Genomic DNA, 13161 nt, shown 5'->3' on the forward strand with positions numbered 1-13161 from the left:
GCCCGGAGCCACCGGTTGCGGCGGCCGCTAGACGCTCCGCCACCGCGCGGCGACCGCCCGGGCCCTCCGAAGTTCCGACCGGCCGCGCGCCCGGCCCCAACTGCGGGTTCGCGCCCCGCCCGGAGCGAGCCCGGGGGGCGGGTCCGCGGGGGCTCGGCGGGCGGAGCGCGGGGCGCGCGCGGGGAGGGGCGCGCGGCGGGCCCGGCGCGCCGGGGAACTTGGGCGCCCGCCACTGCCGCCGCCCGGCCACTTTCCTTTCACGCCTCCTGCGGGCTGACGCGCGCCGCGCTGCCTGCCAGGGTCTGACGGCTGCCGCCGCTCTCCGCCGCGGCGAGGCGCCCAGGCGCGCCCCTGCTGCCGGCCGGCCGGCGCGCGGGACCGCGGGGCCGCGCGCGGGCGCCGCGCTCCCCCCGCCCCGCCCCCGCCCCCAACGTGCCGCCGCCGCCGCCGCCGCCGCCCGTTGGCGCCTCAGCCCGCGCGCCCGCCGGCGCCCGGCGGTTTCCCGTTGGCAAAGTTGCGCGGCCGCTTCGAAGGGGACGCCGTGCGGTCCCCTGCCCCGGCGCCGCCGCCGCCCCTCCAGGCCGCCGCGCGGGAAGGCCCAGCCGGCGGCCCCGCTTTTTTACCTGCCGGGAGTTTTCGCGCGCGCGCTCGCTCGATCGCTCGCTTTTCCCCCTCTCGCGCTCGTTTTCTTTCTTTCTTTCCTTCTTTTCGCTCCTCCGCGCGGGCGCTTTTTCCTCCCGCGCTGCCCGCGCTCGCCCGCTCGCGCCCTCCTTCCTGCTGGGTTCGGCGGAGCGGGGCGGCCGGCAGCTCTCCCCGCCCCCCTCCACCCGCGCTCCGGCGGAGGCGGCGGCGGCGCTCCGCGCTCCGACTCATTCCAATATGGCACGGACGCAGGGCGCATGCGCCCGCGCCCCCCCACCCCCAGCTCCGCGGTCCTCCAGGCAGCCTGCGCCCCTCGCGCCGCGCCCGTGGAGCCCCCGGGCCCGGCTGCCCCGCTCCCGCCCCAGCGCCATCCCTCCCGACTGGGGCCACGCGGGAGGCAAGGACTCCGCAGGCTGGTGTGCCGGGGGTCAGGCGCCGCGGGCCACCCACGCCCCCAGCCAGCAACTCGGCGCGGACGGCTCCGAGGCCGTGGCGCAGGACACGCGGCGGCGCCTCGGGCCCCCGACGGCGCCGTGGCCCCGAGCTGAATGGCCCGGAAGAGGAGACCTTTCCCCGGGAACCCACCTTGGCCCGACCCCGACCCAGGAGGGAAGGGCCCCCGCGCCTCACCTCGGGTTGTGGACGGAGCGGTGCGGATCCCAGAGGGGTTCACGGGTCGGACCTGGCGTACTGGCCCGGCGAAGAGCGCCGCTGTCGCCCGCACGTGACCGGTTCGGACAAGATGGCATGAGCAGAGAAGCGGCCGGATCCCAGATGCGCGCGTGCCGCCGCCGTGGGGGCTGCGCCCGTTTGCCTGCCCGGCGTCGGGGATCGGGCGCGCCCTCTGAGACCTAAAGGGACACCCAAGTGCCCCCTGTCTGCGAAGTCCGGCGCGGGCCCTTCGGCGCCCCCGGTGTCTCTAGGCTTTCGCAGGAGGCGCGCTGTAAATCTTGAGTCTTCCTGCAGCGAGGGGGCACAGGACAGCTAAGAATTGGGACGAAAGAGCCCAGAGCCCCGAGCCCCGGGAAGAATCAGAACCTCGAAGGCGGCTTCGAGCCGGCCCCGCAACCCGAGGTGACCGTGAGCGGTTACGTTGCCTGAACTCGCCCCCTTCTCCTGAGCGCAGGTGCCCGTGGGACATACACCCGCCCACCTGCTCCGGAAAGTTCCCTCCAGGAGGGAGTTCCCGATCAGACTCCCAGGCCCTGAAAGGAGTTCTCGGACAGGGCCCAGAGGCGCCCCCACAGCAAGAAGAAAGTCTAGGGTTCCCTCCGTGTGCCAGGCGCAAACTCAAGCCACCTCCCTCAACCACTCTGGGAAATATCCCGCTTCAGGAACTTACTCAAAGTCACGCCGCTGGCTGGATTTGAATCCAGATTTTTTTTAGCACCGCTGAAAAAACAATATGACAACCAGAAAGAGAACAATCTAAAAAGAATACAGTAATCCATATTATTACAATGAAACTTTTCACGACATGAAACATATATATACACTGTATATAGTTGCAACAACACTGTTTTTGTTACTACTTTCACTACCATTTTTATTTTGTTCACATGATTCATTTTTAAGGTGTGCAGGTGTCCTGAACTATTCACTCAGCCCCCTAATGTTTTTGGTTCTTCACAGTTGTTTGACGTATCCTTGAATTCTGCACTTGGGACAAATACCTGGGAGTGGAAAGGCTCCCAGGTAGAAGGCTGTGAATGGCCAAGTAGTCTTGGCTTACAGCGTCATGTTTTCACCAAGAGCTGCCCCAATTATTCTACCGCCTCCAAAAAACAAGTTTAAGGAGTTTAACACACTTTTAAACATTGAGTGCCATTTCCCCCCTACTTTAATAGTCTATTGCTAGTTCAAGGTTACTTGGCATTTCTTAGGTGACCAAACATGAATTTTTTTTCCGTGCATTTATTATCTGCATTCCCTCTTCTGTGAATGTTCTGTTCATATCTATCTTCTGGGGACTTGAACCTCTTCTAACTTTAAACAAGCTTTTTTTGTATTATAGATATTACTCCTTTGTCGACGTTGATGCAAATATTTTCTAGCCTGTTCTTTCTTGTTTTATTCTAATGTTCAATGTGTCATTCTAGTGAATCCTTTGTGGTTTTTTTAATTGCTTCAATTCTGACAAAGTGAGCTTTCTGCTGCCCATCTGATAGTCTTTTTTCTGCTAGTTTTGTACAATTTCATTTCATATTTCATTCTCTGATGATTATCCTGATTTTATTTTGGTTTATTTATTTGGAGTAAAATATGGACATAACTCACTACCATTGTCATCGGTTGTTATTAATTCTGCAGTTACCATTTCTTAAATAATTATTCACCAGACGTGGGGACTTACACCTGTAGTCCTAGCATTTTGGGAGGTTGAGGCAAGAGGATCACTTTAGGCCAGGAGTTTTAGGCTGCAATGAGCTGTGATTGTGCTACTGCACTCCAACCTGAGTGACAGAGCAAGACTCCATCTCAAAAAATAAAAATAAAAATAATTTTAAAAAAAGACTGGGCACGGTGGCTCACGACTGTAATCCCAGCACTTTGGGAGGCCGAGGTGGGAGGATCACGAGGTCAGGAGATCGAGACCATCCTGGCTAACACAGTGAAACTCCGTCTCTACTAAAAACACACAAAAAAATTAGCCAGGCGTGGTGGCAGGCACCTGTAGTCCCAGTTACTGGGGAGGCTGAGGCAGGAGAATGGTGTGAACCTTGGAGGTGGAGCTCACAGTGAGCGGAGATCGCGCCACTGCCCTCTAGCCTGGGCTACAAAGCGAAACTCCGTCTCAAAAAAAAAAATAAAAAATAAAAAATTCCTTTGTTTAGTAAAACCTACTTTTACGCTAGACTTTTGATTTTGATTAATATATTTCTGAATTCTCCATTTCCTTCTGTAGCCCTAAGTTTGAGCAAATACCATGTGAATCTAAATATTGGTTCTTTGGAATAGGTTCTGACATATAAAAAGGCTTGATTCCCTCTCATGCCCTTATGAGGTCTTCTTTTTTCAGAGTATCAGTTGATATCCACACTGGTTTATGTGTCTCTATGCATCCTACCATTAAGAGGACTGGCTTTGAGGAGGGACCACCCAGGTTCAACAACCAGCCCTGTGACCTTGGCAACTTACCTATCCCCTCTGGGCCTTCGGGTCTTGGTCTGTAAAATTAGGATAAGAGTAACAGCTTCCTCCGGCCTGGCACAGTGGCTCACACCTGTAATCCCAGCACTTTGGGAGGCCAAGTCGGGTGGAGAGGTCAGGAGATCAAGACCACCCTGGCTAACACGGTGAAACCCTGTCTCTACTAAAAATACAGAAAACTTAGCCAGGCGTAGTGGTGGGCGGCTGCAGTCCCAGCTACTCAGGAGGCTGAGGCAGGAGAATAGCATGAACCCGGGAGGCGGAGCTTGCAGTGAGCCGAGATCGCGCCACTGCACTCCAGCCTGGGCGAGAGAGCAAGACTCCATCTCAAAAAAAAAAAAAAAAAAAAAAAAAAGATTAACAGCTGCCTCACAACCTCAACGCCTAGGACATAGTAAATGTTTTCTAAATGTTAGCTATTGTTAATGATTTTTTTGAGACAAGAGTCTCGCTCTGTCACCCAGGCTGGAGTGCAGTGGTGCAATCTCGGCTCACTGCAACCTCTGCTTCCTGGGTGCAAGTGATTCTCCTGCCTCAGCCTCCTCAGTAGCTGGGATTACAGGCGTGCGCTACCACACCTGGCTAATTTTTGTATTTTTAGTAGAGACGGGGGTCTCACCATGTTGGTCAGGCTGGTCTTGAACTCCTGACCTCATGATCCACCCGCCTCGGCCTCCCAAAGTGCTGGGATTACAGGTGTGAGCCACCACGCCCAGCCTTTTTGAAATTTTTTTTTTTTTTTTTTTTTTTTTTGAGGCGGAGTCTTGCTCTGTCGCCCAGGCTGGAGTGCAGTGGCCGGATCTCAGCTCACTGCAAGCTCCGCCTCCCGGGTTTACGCCATTCTCCTGCCTCAGCCTCCTGAGTAGCTGGGACTACAGGCACCCGCCACCTCGCCCGGCTAGATTTTTGTATTTTTTAGTAGAGACAGGGTTTCACCGTGTTAGCCAGGATGGTCTTGATCTCCTGACCTCGTGATCCGCCCGTCTCGGCCTCCCAAAGTGCTGGGATTACAGGCTTGAGCCACCGCGCCCGGCCTGAAATTTTTTTTGAGAGAAGGTCTCACTCTGTCACCCATGCTGCAGTGCAATGGTGCTATCATGGCTCACTGCAGCCTTTACCTCCCAGGCTCAAGCAATCCTCCTGTCTCAGCCCCCTGAGTAGCTGGGACTACAGGTGTGCACCACCATGCCCAGCTAATTTTTGTATTTTTAGTAGAGACGGGTTTTTGCCATGTTGTCCAGGCTGGTCTCAAACTCCTAGGCTCAAGTGATCCACCCACCTCGGCCTCCCAAAGTGCTGGCCACCAACGTCCGGTCCTATCTTTCAATTTATTCAAATATTGTAAAACTCTCTTGCCTTTCTTCAGTGCTCACCTTCATGATCCCTAATGAAGAAGAACAGAGAACTCAAGGAACAGTTTAAAACTGTCTGCCCATCTGACTTGTATCGGGCACTGTGTAGATGTGGGTGTGAGTATGCACATGTGCACTTGGACAGAATCTCCTTTAACTCTTGCAACATCCTTCAGGACAGGCCATAACATTCCCTGTGGACAAAGAGCAAACTGAAAGCTTCCAGGTCATCCTTAAAGAGAAGCAAAGCTTAGCCACAAACCAGGCATGCCAGCTTCTACTGGGAAACCACATTACTGGGAAATTCGAGTTGGGGATTGTTGACAGAAGATGCAGCCCCAGAAGAGCATGGAACGAGGGGTAACTTATCAAAAACTGACTTCTGGTCATGACTCACCCCAGCTGAAAAGCCTCTCAAGGTTCCCTATTGCGCTTTGCACAAGTCCAAAAGTCTCACTTTGGCCTATAAAGCACCAGGGCCAGGTGCGGTTGCTCATGCCTGTAATCCCAGAACTTTGGGAGGCCAAGGTGGGCGGATCATGAGGTCAGGAGTTCGAGACCAGCCTGGCCAATATAGCAAAACCCCATCTCTACTAAAGATACAAAAAGTAGCCAGGTGTGGTAGCACCTGCCTGTAATCCCAGCTACTCAGGAGGCTGAGGCAGGAGAATCACTTGAATCTGGGAGGCAGAGGTTGCAATGAGCCGATATGGCGCAATTGCACTCCAGGCTGGGCAACAGGGCGAGACTCCATCTCAAAAAAAAAAAAAAAAGACTGGCCCTGGCCTGGTGCACTGGCTCACACCTGCAATCCCAACACTTTGGGAGGCTAAGGTGGGCAGATCACTTGAGGTCAGGAGTTCAAAACCAGCCTGGCCAACATGCCGAAACCCCGTCTCTACTAAAAATACAAAAATTAGCTGGGTGTGGTGGCACGTGCCTGTAATCCCAGCTACATGGGAGACTGAGGCAGGAGAATTGCTTAAAGCTAGGGGGCAGAGTTTGCAGTGAGCCAAGATCATGCCATTGCACACCAGCCTGGGTGACAAGAGTGAAACTCTGTCTCAAAAAAAAAAAAAAGACTGGCCTGGCCCACCTTCACCTGTCCCATTCAGCTGTTCTACTCACCTGCCTTGCTTGCTGTATTTTAGCTGCACCTGTCTCCTTTCCATTTCATGAGTATGTCACTGTCCTTCCCACTGGCACACTCCCCATCCCACTTCCTGCACCCACCTTTACATAGGTGACACCTTATTGTTCCAGTATTTGCTTAACAAGATGGTCTCCTCAGAGAGGCTTTCCCTGCCCACCCCATCTAAACAGGTTCTCTCTCTCCCCAGTGGTAATATTTCTAATTTATACCTACATTTGTTTGTCATTTATTTGGGTTCTGTCCCCCTCTATAATCCTACAGATAGACATCAGTCCCCTTGAGCACAAAAACATGCCTGTCTCCATCACCATGAGGTCAGCCCTTTCCCCGAGAGGCAGTGGGAAGACAAGAGGGTGGCTAGTGGGCCATTTGGCAGCATCCAAGACCAGAGGTTGGCACACCCAGGAGGTATCCTGGCCATTCCCAACTTAGTCTCCGCTTCCTGCTGGCTTCATGGGGTAAGGGTTGTAATACTCTGACATAATTGACCAAGGGGTCAGTGTTCAACCATTCTATATGAACCCCCTATGCCCTGAAGCCTTGTCTGCCCACGAATCAGGCCTGCTTTCTGCGGGTGGGCATCAACCTGGGGCCTTATACTGGATGAGAACCTAAGGGCCAGGCCCGGACCCTGGGGACTGGCAGAACCTTCAGCCAGGGCATCATGCTGTTTTCAACCCATGAAAAACTGAATGAAATTCCACAAGCCAGCCAGGCCTGCTGTCAGTGATCAGCGGCCCTCCATTGCCACTGACTAGTCAGCTTCCTTCAGTCAGTCCAAATGAGGCCAGTCACATAATGACTCCCTGTGGCTAATTACCCAAGCAATCAGGTGAGCCCCACTGAAGAGTCACTGCTCACCCCATGCCATTCTTTACTGAGACCCAGCTGACTATGCTGGCCCTGCTGCCCCTGGAGCACAGGCCATGACTCCACATCCTCCATAACACCTGCCCTGCTTCCCTCCATGTTCTGGCTCCTGTAACCCCTGCCCCACCAGGTGTCCTGCTCACCTATGCTCTGTTGTCAGGGAAAAAACAATGGGTGTGGAGGCAGACAGCTGGGGTCAAGTTCAGAGTTAGTCAGTGATTCTCTGTGAGACCTTCTATGGGACCCTTTACCTCTCTGGGATCAGTTTCCTCATCTTTGCAAAATGGGGAGGAAACCACCTACTTTGCTGGCTGCTAGGAATCTGAAGAACAAAATGTGTATAAGCATTCTTTGCAAACTCTAAAGCACAACAGAATGATGAGAAATAATTGTCCTGACCTAAAGCCATCTCCTCCAAGAGGCCTCCCAAGATTGCTCCCCTTCTTTCTCTGTCTTCCTAAGGCACTTAGCTTGCTTTTCCTCAGTTGCTTACCTCAGAACAGGCACTGGCCCTCTTGACCCCGTTTTCTATCCTTGAGTGCCACAAGCCAAGGATTATGCTCCCATTCAACCCCAAAGACCACTTCTCTCTCTCCACAGCCCTCTTTTCCCAATTTATGGGGAGAAAATATATTAATGGGCACAGTGTTCCAATTTTATGTTATTGTGCCATGCATTTTTCTTAAATTATTTTGCACCTTCAACTTCTTATCTGCTAATAAGAGGTCATAGGCACCAAATAAGTGACCAAGGACACTCAGCAATACATGAAAAAACAGGGAACAGTTCTTTGGGTTGGAGTCTCTTTTTTTTTTTTGAGACGGAGTCTCGCTCTGTCTCCCTCTGTAGATCACTTGGGTTCATGAGCTTGAAACCAGCCTGGGCAATGTGGTGAAAACCCATAGCTACAAAGAATACAAAAATTAGCCAGGTATGGTGGTGCATGCCTATAGTCCCAGCTACTTGGGAGGCTGAGGTGGGAGGATGGCTTGAACCTGGGAGGTGGAGGTTGCAGTGAGCTGAGATGATGCCACTGCACTCCAGCCTGGGCGATAGAGCCAGACCTTGTCTAAGAAAAGGAAAAAAAAATTGTATGAGGAATGTATACAGTGACTGGGACAGAGGACACAAACTGGTAGGCCCTGTGTCAAATGTGGCCCAGATGGCGCTTTGCTTGACTAGCACAGTGAGGTGCTTTTTGTTGTTGTTGTTGTTGTTGTTGTTTTGTTGCTTTTTTTGTGTGTGTGTGAGATAGGCTCTTGCTCTGTCACCCAGGCTGGAGTGCAGTGGTGCAATCATGGCTCACTGAAGCCTTGATCTCCCAGGCTTGAGTGATCCCCCCACCTCAGACTCCCAAGTAGCTGAGACTACAGGTGCGTGCCACCATGCCTGGTTAATTTTCATATTTTTTTAGAGATGGGGGTCTCACTATGTTGCCTAGGCTGGTCTCAAACTCCTAAGCTCAAGTGATCTGCCCCCCATTGGCCTCCCAAAGTGCTAGGATTACAGGCATGAGTGTGGCCGAGAGTTTTTTTACAATACTTTTTTTTATACAGCAAGACCCCATCTCTACAGAAAATTTTAAAATTAGCCAGGTGTGGTGGCCCAAGCCTGTAGTCCTAGCTATTCAGGAGGCTAAGGTGGGAGGATCACTTGAGCCTGGAAGTCAAGACTGCAGTGAGCTGTGACTGTGCCACAGCACTCGAGCCTGGGTGACAGAGTGAGACTTTGCCTCAAAACAAAAAAAAAAAAAAAGGGCCGGGCGCGGTGGCTCAAGCCTGTAATCCCAGCACTTTGGGAGGCCGAGACGGGCGGATCACGAGGTCAGGAGTTCGAGACCATCCTGGCTAACACGGTGAAACCCCGTCTCTACTAAAAAATACAAAAAACTAGCCGGGCGAGGTGGTGGGCGCCTGTAGTCCCGGCTACTCGGGAGGCTGAGGCAGGAGAATGGCGTAAAAACCCAGGAAGCGGAGCTTGCAGTGAGCTGAGATCCGGCCACTGCACTCCACCCTGGGCGACACAGCGAGACTCCGTCTCAAAAAAAAAAAAAAAAAAAAAAAAAAAAGGAAAGAAAAGAAAAAAGAAAGAAAGAAAGAAAAGACAAGAAAAAGAATTTCATCATATGGCAATACTCTCTCATGTCTGTTTTTTTTTTTAATTTTTTTTTTTTTGTTCAGCTCCTCCAAGTAGCAATCATGTCTGGTTGCTTTTTTCTTTGTTGTTGTTGTTGTTGTTTTCGAGATGGTGTCTTCTTACTCTGTCATCCAGGCTGGAATGCAGTGGCGCCATCTCAGCTCACTGCAACCACTGCCTCCAAGTTCAAGCAATTCTCCTGCCTCAGCCTCCCGAGTAGCTGTGATTACAGGTGTGAGCCACAGCACTCAGCTAATGTGTGTGTGTGTGTTTCAGTAGAAGACGGGGTTTCACCATGTTGGCCAGGCTGGTTTTGAACTACTGACCTCAAGTGATCTGCCCACCTCAGCCTCTCAAAGTGCTAGCATTACAGGCATGAGCCACCAGTCCCTGTCTGGTTTTTTATTTTGAGACAGGGTCTCACTTCACAGGTGCAATAATTGTGCACTGCAGCCTCTAACTCTTGGCTTCAAGTGACCCTCCTGCCTTAACCTCCTGAGTAGCTAGGATTACAGGCATGTGTCATGACACCTTTTCTTATTTTTTGTAGAAACGGGGTCTCACCATGTTGCCCAAGCTGGTCTCGAACTCTAGTCTCAAGTGATTCTCCCACCTCAGCCTCACAAAGTGCTGAGTTTACGAGTGTGACCTGCTGTGTCAGGCGTCCTGTTTGTTTCTGAGATTCATCCATGTTTCTACATATATCAGATTATTCCTTTTTTTTTTTTTTTTTTTTTTTTTTTGTCTCGCTCTGTCACCCAGGCTAGAGTGCAGTGGCGTGATCTCGGCTCACTGCAACCTCCATCTCTCGGGTTCAAGCGATTCTCCTACTTCAGCCTCCTGAGTAACTAGGATTACAGGCGTGTGCCTGTAATTACCACGCCTGGCTAATTTTTGTATTTTTAGTAGAGATGGGGTTTCACCATGTTGGCCAAGTTGGTCTTGAACTACTGACCTCAGGTGGTCTGCCCACTTTGGCCTCCCAAAGTGCTGGGATTACAGGTGTGAGCCACTGCACCTGGCCTGTTTTTTTCTTTAATGTTAAACCACTCCTTTATTAAAAGGTGAATCATATTATTTCAACCATATAAATGCCCAGGGGATGGGGATTCAAGAGTTCCCGTTTGTTCAGGTCTTCAAAATATTGTACCCATATGAGTATATGTCTTCCAAAATACTTAAATCATAATATTTAATATATATATACTAGTTTAATAAAACATTACATATATTGTAAAACACAAAATACAGAAATGTTAAAAGGAAGAAGAGGAGATAAATACTATTTTAAAATTATTTTGTTTGCCAAAGAAGTATGATCATTTTGCCCCTCATAAAATATTATATTAAATCATGTTATTATATTAAATGATATTAAAGACAATTATATTGAAGTATTAATAGTATTTTAATGAAATGAATATGATTGAAAATGTTTCTGTTTTTCTATACTACTAAAGTATAACTGAAGTACAAAAAGACACATATATATAAAGTGATAACCCCTCAGCCCTACCTGACCCCCAGGCCTTGGAATTGACCTCTCTAGGGTGAAACCTGGATGACTGCTTATTTTCAACATGGTAACCAGCGCAGGCGACAGCATTCTCCACGACCCTCATGGCCCTTTTGGAGAGGCTGGGGCAGGAGGGTTGTGAAGAAGGCTGTTCCTCTGGCCCTTGGAAGGGACTTGGCAAGGCAGGCCCAACAAGGAGAAGAGAGGATAAAGGGAGATACCACCACAGACCCTACACTCTCTCTCCATAGCCACCTGCTGGGCTTAGGCAAGCACTGCCTGAATCCATTTGCTGCCCAGAGTCCCTCATACCCCTACCTTTTCACCATGAGTGGAGACCACAGTCCCTGCCTGTCTCATGCCCTCTGTCCCAGTCCCTGCCTCTCCCTACTCTGCCATTCTTTCTTTCATATTAAGGTATAGCCTACATATTTAGGTTGGTGCAAAAGCAATTGCAGTTTTTGCTATTACTTTTAATGGCAAAAATTGTGATTACTTTTGTACCAATGTAATACAATAACTGTCAGGATACTGGTGTGGAGCTACAAGATGTTCACAAGGACATTTCATGTGTTTGTTTGATGCCTGTTACAGCTACAGAGCAATTTATTTTTTTATTTTTTATTTATTTTTTGAGATGGAGTCTTCCTCTGTCGCCCAGGCTGGAGTGCAATGCCACCATCTCGGCTCACTGCAACCTCTGCCTCGCGGGTTCAAGCGATTCTCCTGCCCCAGCTTCCTAGTAGCTGGGACTGCAGGCATGCACCACCACACCCGGCTAATTTTTGTGTTTTTAGTAGAAACAGGGTTTCACCATATTAGCCAGGCTGGTCTTGAACTCCTGACCTCAGATGATCCACCCACCTCGGCCTCCCAAAGTGCTGGGATTACAGGGGTGAGCCACTGCACCCGGCTGGTGTTTTTTTTTTTTTTTTTTTTTTTTTTTTTTTTTTTTTTTTAGATGGAGTCTCGATCTGTCACCCAGGCTGGCGTGCAATGGTGTGATCTCCGCTCACTGCAACCTCTGCCTCCTGGGTTCAAGCGATTCTCCTGCCTCAGCCTCCTGAGCAGCTGGGATTACAGGCATGTGCAACCATGCCCAGCTAGTTTTTGTATTTTTAGTAGAGATGGAATTTGACCATGTTAGAGCCAGGATGATCTCTATCTTTTGACCTCATGATCCACCCGCCGCAGCCTCCCAAAGTGCTGGGATTACAGGCGTGAGCCATGGCGCCTTGCCCTAGTGTTCATATTTTCATCTGTGGCCAAAATCTTGATCGTTTTAACAATTTATATTCTAATCATTTCCTAAACTTAAGCTTCTCATGTTTAGATTACAAAGTTGCTTTCTCTATATTCTTGAAATTACCTACTTCCTCCGCCTGAAAGACTTATTCCAATCACTTCACGTAACCTCCAAATTTGAACTTAAAAATCAAGGAAGATCCTTAAGTTAGGAAGCATGCCTAAGGTAAAAGATAATCCTAGGGCACAGCTAAGCCAAATAACAACCCAGATTTCTGGGAAGCTGCCACTTACTATTAATCTCAACCTGACAATTGTCTTACAAATTATATTGATAAATCGTTTAATTACTATGGTCCAGTTCAAATATGTATCATTTTACTTCCTTGTTACCAGTTATGCCATACACAGCACAGTAAATAATGAAGTTTCTGGGCTTTTCTTAGTTAACCTGAAGATCTGGCTTGTCAGTGTTCAGACTTGCTAAAACTTATTTACATATTTATCTCAGTATAATCCAAATGTCTGGGTTAGAATCTATTTTCTGAGTATTTACTTTCTTTAGAAAGTAGAATTGCATGCACCTGAGACCTCTGGAATTTGCTATAGCATTGGACCACATGTCCATTAATATACCTGAACAATCTTACCTTTAAAGTCAATATCCATTAGGTTCTAGCAACTTCGTATTTCTCATTCCTTTAAACCTTTTAATACCTGTTGTTTCCTTCCACATACTAGTACTTTCCTATAGACATATTAGGGTGGCACAAAAGTAATTGCACCAATCTAGTATTTTCAAAATCCAGTACATGTTTAGGTTTTGTATGCAACTCCCTATAACATTTTTCTATTTCAGTGCAACCATCTCTGGCAATTAGAAAAATAACAAAATTAGAATGAATACTTAATATCCTCCTTCCAAACCTATACCAAAATCAAGCCCCAAATATATTGACAACCCTGGAAATGATGTGTCCTACTTTCATTTAAAAAATAAAACAGAGTAAAAGAACTAACTAGATGTATAGTACCTGATGCCACATGTTTTTTGGGATGGAGTTTTGCTCTGGTTGCCCAGGCTGGAGTGCAATGGT

The 13161-nt window shown here is 49.6% G+C and overlaps 2 protein-coding genes and 1 pseudogene across 6 annotated transcripts in view; 1 reads left to right on the plus strand and 2 right to left on the minus strand.

The window, feature by feature from the left end:
• Positions 1–1536, minus strand: part of SFMBT1 (Scm like with four mbt domains 1) — a 150942-nt gene extending 149406 nt beyond the window's left edge. For 2 of the 4 annotated variants that reach the window (XM_050781075.1, XM_050781081.1), the window contains exon 1: positions 624–870. The gene's annotated coding sequence lies outside the window, so the exon portion shown is untranslated. Of the gene's footprint in view, positions 1–623; positions 882–1272 lie in introns of those variants that run through there. The other 2 variants (XM_050781076.1, XM_050781077.1) reach the window with 2 other exon arrangements.
• Positions 1–13161, minus strand: part of STIMATE (STIM activating enhancer) — a 239118-nt gene that overhangs the window by 220186 nt on the left and 5771 nt on the right. The gene's annotated exons all lie outside the window — the stretch shown is intronic.
• Positions 880–2918, plus strand: LOC126948987 (transcription initiation factor TFIID subunit 4-like; annotated as a pseudogene). The gene is made up of 2 exons (XR_007723579.1): positions 880–1292; positions 1417–2918. The product of XR_007723579.1 is annotated as a transcription initiation factor TFIID subunit 4-like (transcript).

This window comes from Macaca thibetana, chromosome 2 (genome assembly GCF_024542745.1).
Source record: "Macaca thibetana thibetana isolate TM-01 chromosome 2, ASM2454274v1, whole genome shotgun sequence".
In the NCBI taxonomy this organism is placed as follows: Eukaryota; Metazoa; Chordata; class Mammalia; order Primates; family Cercopithecidae; genus Macaca; species Macaca thibetana.